At 36.6% G+C, this 9,443-nt stretch overlaps 1 protein-coding gene across 2 annotated transcripts in view; it reads left to right on the plus strand.

The window, feature by feature from the left end:
- VAPB (VAMP associated protein B and C) overlaps positions 1 to 9,443 on the plus strand; it is a 69,823-nt gene that overhangs the window by 31,273 nt on the left and 29,107 nt on the right. The gene's annotated exons all lie outside the window — the stretch shown is intronic.

Consider the following 9,443-nt stretch of genomic DNA (forward strand, 5'->3'; position numbering starts at 1 on the left):
AAATGATTTCCGCTTTGTATGCCTCACTTTTCCCCTATACAGGATTACTGGACTGTATTAGACCCTTTCCACTCTAATTCTAAAATCTTGCTTAGCTTTTACTTTTACATTTTAAAATCCTTTTTAATGTTTGCAGCCTTCATTCCTCAGTGGTTGAAGCAAATTTAAAATGGTAAACAAAGAGTTCCATTCAGGATAGGTTCAGTTTACAGTCCTTCAAAAACTAGAATTCTTTTTGGTGAGAAATAAGCCTAAATAAACTTGATTGTTTTGCTTTGTGGAAAAAAGTTAAATAAAAATATTTTCTTGTCCAAGTGAAATTATTTCTGAAATTAATTATTATGTAATAATTGTATTTGCAAGCTAAGGAAGGAGAAGGTTGTTGTGAGTTAGACTATATTCAAATCTGGTGATTTAGAGTATTTCTGAAGACCTTATTTTTCCCTATCATATAATGCTGGTCTTTTCTGAAAAGTGGAGCTTGTGAAGACGCTAGGTATTATGTCCAAATTTTGATTGGTATTTTAAAATTATAAAGAACTAGGTGGTTGAATTTTTTTGACATTTAGTGATAAATAACTTTGGTTCCTCTTAGGATATATTATGGGTGCTTCTGTAAGCTTTGTAAGAGTGATATAAGATGGTTATTATCTACATCATTGCTTCTCAAACTAATTTGGTGAAAGAATAGGAAGTGACAGAGCATGGTAGATCGCTAGGTGGTGTAGTAGAGTGTTAGACATGTCATCTGAAAGACCCAAATTCCAGTCCTTTATTGGACACTTAGAGCTGTGTGACCTTGGTGAGTTCTGTAATTCCTGGTGGCTCTCATTTATAAAATGCGGATAATAGTGCCAACCTTCCAGAGTTGTGGTGTAGGGATCATGAAATAACATAATAAAGCAATTTGTAAACAGTAAAGAACTATATCAATTCTAGTTGTGATTATTATGAATATTCTGAAGGTTAAATTGACAAAACGTGTGTGTGTGTGCGCACGCACACTGATTTGAATGGTTGTTGATGGTGGTCATAAAGCAGGACCTCAGGATAACTTGGGAAGATATTAAAGATTTTTTTTCTATACTGAATATATGTGTTTTTAATACAAGCTGAAGTAACATTAGAGTGATTCAGGGAAAAGGACATAATCGTCTGGCAACTCAAACTTCTAGGTCATACAAGACAGTTAAGTTCAGACCATGCTGGAGAGAAAGGGGTTAATTCTATACACTCGTGTCTTTTCTGTGAACTTTCATGTCCTCCTTCTGTGAGAGTTCTCCTATACCAGTCTCTTTACCTCCACCCTTTGCCTCTTATTCCTGATGCTACATCAGGACAGAAAAGACTATTTACTTCGTGCCTCTTACTTTATTTGCACCCTAGCCCTCACCCTGTTCCTGTGCCTGACCTCTTTCTTCCCTTTGTCAGTCTCAGGAAAGAGAGCCTTCTTTCTTCCGTCTGTACCCAGACAATTATTGCTTTTATATCCAAGTTTTTTCATGGAACTTATATCAACTTAAATGCCAAGGTTCTGTGTAATATAGTTTAGGAAACACTGGTAGAGTGTTCTCTACATGTAGAGCAAAGATGACTAGATGTGGAGTTAGAAAACCTCAGTTCAAATTCCAGCTGTCATTTACTAAGTGTATGACTTTGGCTAAGTCATTTTATCCCTTTGGGCCCCAGTTTCTTCATCTCTAAAATGAGAGGGTTAGACAAGATGATTTGTAAGATTCATTTGGGATTGCTAGGTGGTGAGTGAATAGAGCACTGGGCCTGTAGTCAAACTCAGACTCTTACTAGCTGTGTAACCCTAGGCAAGTCACTTAATCTCTGTGTGCATAAAACTGGAGAAAATGGCAGACCACTCAAATATCTTTCCCAAGAAAACCTCATAGGAGACTTCTGGTATCAAGATGGCAGAGTGAGGAAGGAACCCTCTGAGGTCCTCCCAAATTCTCCTAGGGACAACTAGAAAACTGCCTCAGAATTGATCTAGGAGCAGGGAAGCAGCTTACCAGCCCTGTAGGAAAGTTCTGTCTTGCTGGGGTGGAAAGGGAGTGGGGTCTAAGAGCAGAAGCAGCAGCAAGCCTTGATTAGAGAGCCTAAAGCAAGGCTCCAAGCCCCAGACAATCCATCAGCACGGCCCCACCTTCCTGCAAGTCAGTAGACCCCTGTGCAAGTGAGCAGTTTATGCAGCACACTGGCCCTTACTCCCTCCACTGCATCCTGGGCCATCTCCAGTTGTCCTGATCTATATCTGTCTGCTGGACCCAGGTGGCTCCAGAGGAGAAAGTGAGACTGGTGACTTTGCACAGCCCTCCCTCACTTAAATCCATTTCACTTGCATGTCATGGCATCACCTCCCTAATGTCATGGTCCTCTTCGAGAATGAAGGACAAACGACAACCCAATGACCCCTAGCATAGGTCACCAGGAAGGAGCAGCCTTGACCCCATTGCTAACCATAGTGAAGCCACATCCTGGAGTTGGTCAGTGGCAAGACTCCACCCCTGAGGCCTACTGGTAAAAAGAACCTGTTTCCATAGAAACCCAGCTACAGAGCCCCACCCCTGGGGCAGAACAGCAACAAGATCCCCCTCCAAGACCAGCCACCAGAAAGACTTTGTTACTATAGCAACCCAGCAGCAAGGCCCATAGGGAGATCCCACCCCCCACCGCCAGTACAAGCCAGAAGGGAAGCCTACCTGCCAGAGAAAGCAACCAGATAACCTCTGAAGCCCAGTGAAAACCAGCAGCAAGGGGCAGCCAGGTGGCTCAGCGAGTAAGAGCACTGGCCCCAGTGTCAGGATGAACTGGGGATCGAATCCAGGCTCAGACACTTAGCACCCACCCAGAAATAACTGGCCGTGTAACCTTGAGCAAGTTACTTAACCCCAATTGCTTAAAAAAAAAAAAAAACCCAGCAGCAAGACCCAGAGCCCCAGCACAAAAAGACTGGGACAGTGCAAAACCAGAGCCCAACTCTCACAAAAAAACAACAAAAAACACCAAGTCACCAAAAGAAGAAAAAAATGAGCAAAAAAACAAACAAACAAAAAGATCGTGACTATGGAAAGTTACTATAGTGATAGGGAGGCTCAAGGCATAAACTTAGAAGAGGATTATAGTATCAAAATGGCTACATGTGAAAGCCTCAGTCTCAAGCCCAGAAAGAATTCTTGGAAAAATCTTGAAAAAGATTTTACAAGGCAAATTAGAGAAGTAGAAGAAAAATTGGAAAAAGAAATGAGAGTAATGCAAGAGAATCATGAAAAAGAGTCAGTAGCATGGGAAAAGATAGACAAAAGTTTACCAAGGAAAATAACTCTCTAAAAAATAGAATTGGCAAATTGGAAAAGGAAATATAAAAGTTCACTGAAGAAAATAATTCCTTAAAAATTTGAACAAGTGGAAAATAATCACTCTCTGAGAACTCAAGATACAATAAACAAAATTTAAAAAGTAAAAAAAAGAAAAGAAAAAAATAGTAAAATTTCTCAGTGGAAAAACAACTGACCTAGAAAATAGATCGAGGAGAGAAAATATAAGAATTATTGAACTATCTGAAAGCCATGATCAAAAAACAAAGCCTGGACAACATCTAAAATTGCCCTGATATATTAGAAACAGAGGGCAAAATAGAAATTGAAAGAATCCATTGATCACTGCCTGAAAGAGATCCCAAAATGAAAACCCCCAGGAACTTCATTGCCAAATCCCAGAGCTCACAAATCAAGGAGAAAGTATTGCAAGCAGCCAAAAAGAAACAATTCAATTATAATGGAGCTACAGTCAGGATTACACAGGGTTTGGCAGCTTCCACATTAAAGTGCCAGAGGACTTGAAATATGATAATACTGGAAGGCAAATGAGTTAGGATTACTACCCAGAATCACCTATCCAGAAAAATTGAATGTAATCTTTCAGGAGGAAAAAAAATGGATATTTAACAAAAATAAAAGACTTTAAAGCATTTCTAATTAAAAGACTGGAGCTGAATAAAAAAAATTGACCTCCAAATACAAGATTCAAGGGAAGCATAAAAAGGTAAAAAAAAGAAAGAAACAAGAAAGAAAGCATAAATACAATGAAGTTAAAATGTTTATATTTTTATATGGGCAAGATTATATTTATAACTTTTAACTTTAGAAGGAGTATATGTAGACAGAAGGTGTGGAATAAGGTGACTTTGATGGGATGATTCCCAGAAAAACAAAATGAAGGGGTGAGAAAAAAAATTGCACAGAAGAAAAGGGGAGAGGATATTGAATGGGGTGAATTAACACACATAAAAGAGGCATGAAAGAACTGTTATAATGAGGGCTGGGGGGTGATGGACCAAGCTTAAACCTTACTCTCAAAGATGTAATAACATACACATTCAGTTGGGTATAGAAATCTATCTAGCCCTATAGGGAAGTAAGAAGGGACAGGGATAATAGAAGAGGAAGTGCGGGACTGATAAAAGGGAGGGTAAATTGGGGAAGGTGGTAATCAGAAATAAAACACTTGTGAGGAGGGAAAGGGGGGGGTGTAAGGGGGGGGTTGGTAGATAACAAAGGGAAAAATAGCATGGAGGGAAATATATAGTTAGTTATCATAACTATAAATGTGAATGGGATGAACTCATCCATAAGATGGAAGCATATAACAGAATGAGTTAAAAACCAGATACCATGGACAATGAAGTCATATCAATAATAGACATATGCCCCGAATCAGAAAGCATCTAGAGTTTTGAAGAAGTTAAAGGAGGAAATAAATAACAAAATATACTAGTGGGGGACCTCAACTTTCCCCTCTCAGAACTAGATAAGTCTAACCAAAAAATAAACAAGAAAGAAGTTAAGGATGTGGGTAAAATTCTGGAAGAGTTAGATATGATAGATCTCTGGATAAAATTAAATGGGAATAGAAAATATCTACAAAAATGGGAATTTAATTTTTAAAATTAAGTGGGAATAGAAAATATCTACAAAAATTTTCTCAGCAGTATATAGCTCCTGCACAAAAATTGATTACATATTAGGACATAATACTTACAACCAAATGCAAAAAAGCAGAAATAGTAAACACATTCTTTTCAGATGATAATGCATTACATTCAGTAACAATGGAAAGAACGATTAAAAATTAATTGGAAATTAGTCTATTTTTTAAAAAAGAAAGGTCAGAGAACAAATTATGCAAACAATTGATAATTTCATTAAAGAAAATGATTGCAATGACACAACACACCAAATTTTATGGGGTGTAAAGTGGTACTCAGCAGAAAATTTATCTCTGATTACATAGATTGGCAGAATAGAGAAAGAGCAGATCAGTGAATTGGTCATGCAACTAAAAAAAAACTAGAAAAAGAACAAATTTAAAACCCCCAATTAAAAACTAAACTGGGAATCCTAAAAATCAAAGGAGAGATTAGTAAAATTGAAAGTAAGAATGCCATTGAACTAACAAATAAAACTAGAAGTTGGTGTTATGAAAAAAACAATAAAACAGATAAACCATTGATTGGTTAATATGATTTAAAATAAGGAAAGAAAATTAAGCTACTATTATCAAAAATGAAAGGGGGTGAATACACCATTAGTGAAGAGGAAATTAAGACAGTTGTTAGGAGCTATGTTGCCCAATTATATGTGAATAAATTTGACATTCTAAATGAAATGGATGAATATCTACAAAAATATAAACTACCCAGATTAACAGAAGAAATAAAATACTTAAATAACCCATTCTTAGAAAAAGAAATTGAACAAGCCATCAGTGAACTTCCTGAGAAAAATCCCCAGGACCAGATGGATTCACAAGTGAATTCTACCAAACACTTAAAGAACAATTTATCCCAATACTATATAAACTGTTTGAAAAAATAGACTAAGGAGGAGTTCTACCTGATTCTTTTTATGACACAAATATGGTGCCAATACATAAACCAAGAAGAGCCAAAACAGAAAGAAAATTGTAGATCAATTTCCCTAATGAATATTGATACAAAAATTTTTAAATAAAATGCTAGCAAAGAGATTACAGCAATATATCACAATCATACACTATGACCAGGTGAGATTTAGACCAGGAATATAGGGCTGATTCAATATTAGGAAAACTATCAGCATAACTGACCAAAAGTAGCAAAACCAACAGAAATTGTGATTATCTCAATAGATGCAGAAAACGCCTTTGACAAAATACAGCACCCATTCCTATTGAAAACACTTGAGAGCATAGGAATAAATGGAACTTACCTTAAAATGATAAGTAATGTTTATCTAAAACTATCAGCAAGCATTATCTGTAATGGGGATAAGCTAGAAACCTCAGTACAATCAGGGGTGAAGCAAGGATGCCCAATATCACCTCTTTGTTTAATATGTACTAGAAATGTTATGTGCAGCAATAAGAGAAGAAAAAGGAATTAAAGGAATTAGAACAGGCAGAAACAAAACTATCCTTCTTTGTTGATGATATGATGTTATACTTCAAAAATCCTAGAGAATTAACTAAAAAATTACTTGAAATTATTGACAGCTTCAGCAGTTGCAGGATACAAAATAAATCATCAGTATTTCTATATATTGCCAACAGAGCCCAGTGGCAAGAGATAGAGAAATTCCATTTAAAATAACTATAGACAATATAAAATATTTGGGAGTCTGCCTGTCGAGAACAAACCCAACAACTATATGAACACAGCAATAAAACACTTTTCACACAAATAAAGTCAGATCTAAACAATTGGAAAAATATTTATTGCTTATGGGTATGCCAAGTCAATATAATAAAAATGACAATTCTGCCTAAATTAATCAATTTATTTAGTGCCATGCCAATTAAAAGATCAAAAAATTATTTTGTCAAACTAGAAAAAATAATAAAATTTACCTGGAAGAACAAAAGCTCTAGGATACCAAGGGAGTGGGGGAGGGGGGTATGCAAAAGAAGGTGGTCTGGCTGTACCAGATCTCAAACTATATTATAAAATAGTAATTATCAAAACAGCCTGGTACTGGGGGTAAGAAATAGAGTGATGGATCAGTGGAATAGATTAGATACTTTTACATGACTGAATAACTCAACAAGCAGAAGAAGATTCATTTAGTGCTGATATTTTGTGATTCTATAAACATTTGTTTCCTGAGTCCAATAGTATGAGATTGCGTGGGCTGCCTTCTCTTTCCTATGTTTTCCGCTCTCTCTTCTACTGGGTCTTTCTGTCAGACTTGGGCTTCTAAATCAAAGTGTGAATAAAAAGAAAGAGAAACAAGGAAACTATTAAGTGGTGATAAGAATCCTGGGAGTTTGGAAAGAATGGAATTAGAGCCTTGGTTTTCTTGCTTCTGCTGATAAATCCTAATAGCTCCTTGTAAAGCATTTTTGTTTTCTAAATAGAATTTGAGCATAATCACAATCAGGAGATTAGAATTACTGATTTTAATAACGTCCTTTTTTAATAAAAGTCCTTTATTTTGCCCACAATAAAGCTGAGGGGGAAAGACAGGCCAGAAACATGACATCTACTACTGAACACTGTTATTTAAAAGCCATTGTATAATGTTCATCTTAATAATTTTTCACTTTTGAGAGATACAATGATTCTGAAAGAAAAATTTTTAAGTATATGCTTATTGATTGATTGATTGATTGATTTTGGACATGAATGAGTTTGAAATGCCACTGGAAAGACCAGGTAGAGATGTTCAGCAAGTAGTCAATGAGGACTATATATTTTGATTTGAGAGTCATCTGTGTAGGAATGATTGAACTCAAAGTAGTTGATGGAATCCCTAAAGGAGGGGATTCTGTAGCAAGAAGAAAAAGAAGACCCAGGACTGACTTTTGAAGAATGAATATTCACATCTAAGAGGCAGACAATGAATAATAATTCACTGGGCAAGTCTGAGGAGAGGTCAAGTAGGTAGGAGAACTGAGAGAGAACAATAGAACACAATTTGGAAGTTGGAAGGAACTTCAGTGACCATCTAGTGTAACTCATATACAGAACGAAGCCCTGTTATGAAATACCCAACAAGTGGCCCTCCAGCCTGTGTCTAAAGACTTCTAGCCTGTCAAAGTATTTTTGAATCTCTAATTTCTTCTACCATATTGGCTTTCTTTCCGAGTGTTTTATCTTATCATCAGCTAATTTGATGAATTTATACTGGCTTTCTTTCCGAGTGTTGTATCTTATCATCAGCTAATTTGATGAATTTATACTATAAATGCCTTTATCCAATAATTGATAAAAAATGTTAACACGGGAATAAGCACAGAGTTCCCTGGGGTACTCCTGGAGACATCCACCATATTGACATTGAATCATGAACAAGTACTCTTTGAATCCAGCCACCCAGCTAGCTCTGAATCCATCTAATTGTATTCCATGCATATCTCTTTAATCTTCTCTACAAGAGTAGTGTGAATTGGGATGGTAGACATGAGTGTTCAAGGCACCTGAAGACTAAGAAAAATATAACTGGATTGAGCAGTGAAGGGGTCATTGGTAATCTTAGAGAGAGAGCTGTTTCCTGTAAGAATTTCTCTCTACCTATAAGAAGGAAGAAAATCTTAAAAAAAAAAAAAAGTAAGGTGGGAAGAAGGATATTTCACTTGAAAGGGTCATTTAAGAAGGAGCATCCCCTGGTGAATTAAGAGAAAATGCAATGTGCCATATACTATTTAAAGACTAAACCTCAGAGAAAAGAATCACTGAAAACTCAAGATGAAAGGGAGTTTAGAGACCACCTAGGCCGGATGAACCCTGTTCTTTTACAGATGAAGCTACAGCCCAGCAACAATAAGTGCCTTGCTTCACTTAGGTCTGCTGAGCCCCAGCCCAGTATTCTTTCCACCTTATTAGGCTGCTTGTCAGATTTTATAGGAGGTGTTTGCCATCTGAGAAGTACATGAATGAGAGGCAGTGTGGTACAGTGAATAGGGAGCCAGCCTTAGAGTCAGGGAGACCTGGGTTCAAGTCTATCCTCTGACACAACTATCTAGGTAACCTAGAACCAGCCACTTCTCGAAGTGCCTTAGGCAACTTTCTAAGACTGTAAGTTGCAGATTCAGTTGAATTAGAAGAGGAAGTTTCTTCACTGAATTACCTTACTGTCTGCCCCCACCCCCAAAAAAGGAAGAAATACACAAAAAACATTGTCTTAAGAAGTAGTAGTATTTCCTTTCCTCTTTCTATAAAGTTTACATATAAAATATAATCTGCAATACTGTGCATTAGTATATGCTATATAAAATATAATATAAAGTTTACTTGATATTTCTAGGATTGTCCTACTCACCAAAAGGAATGTTGCAGCACATGAGAAAGAAGCAGCCTAGAACATTATTTTGGTCTCATTTCTGAAAACCCCTTAGATAAAGAAGGAAAGTGTGTGTGTGTGTGTGTGTGTGTGTGTGTGTGTGTGTGTGTGTGTGTG

Source organism: Petaurus breviceps, unplaced genomic scaffold, assembly GCF_028583685.1.
Source record: "Petaurus breviceps papuanus isolate PSGF00001 unplaced genomic scaffold, PetGlider_PUasm1.0 90847, whole genome shotgun sequence".
NCBI lineage: Eukaryota > Metazoa > Chordata > Mammalia > Diprotodontia > Petauridae > Petaurus > Petaurus breviceps.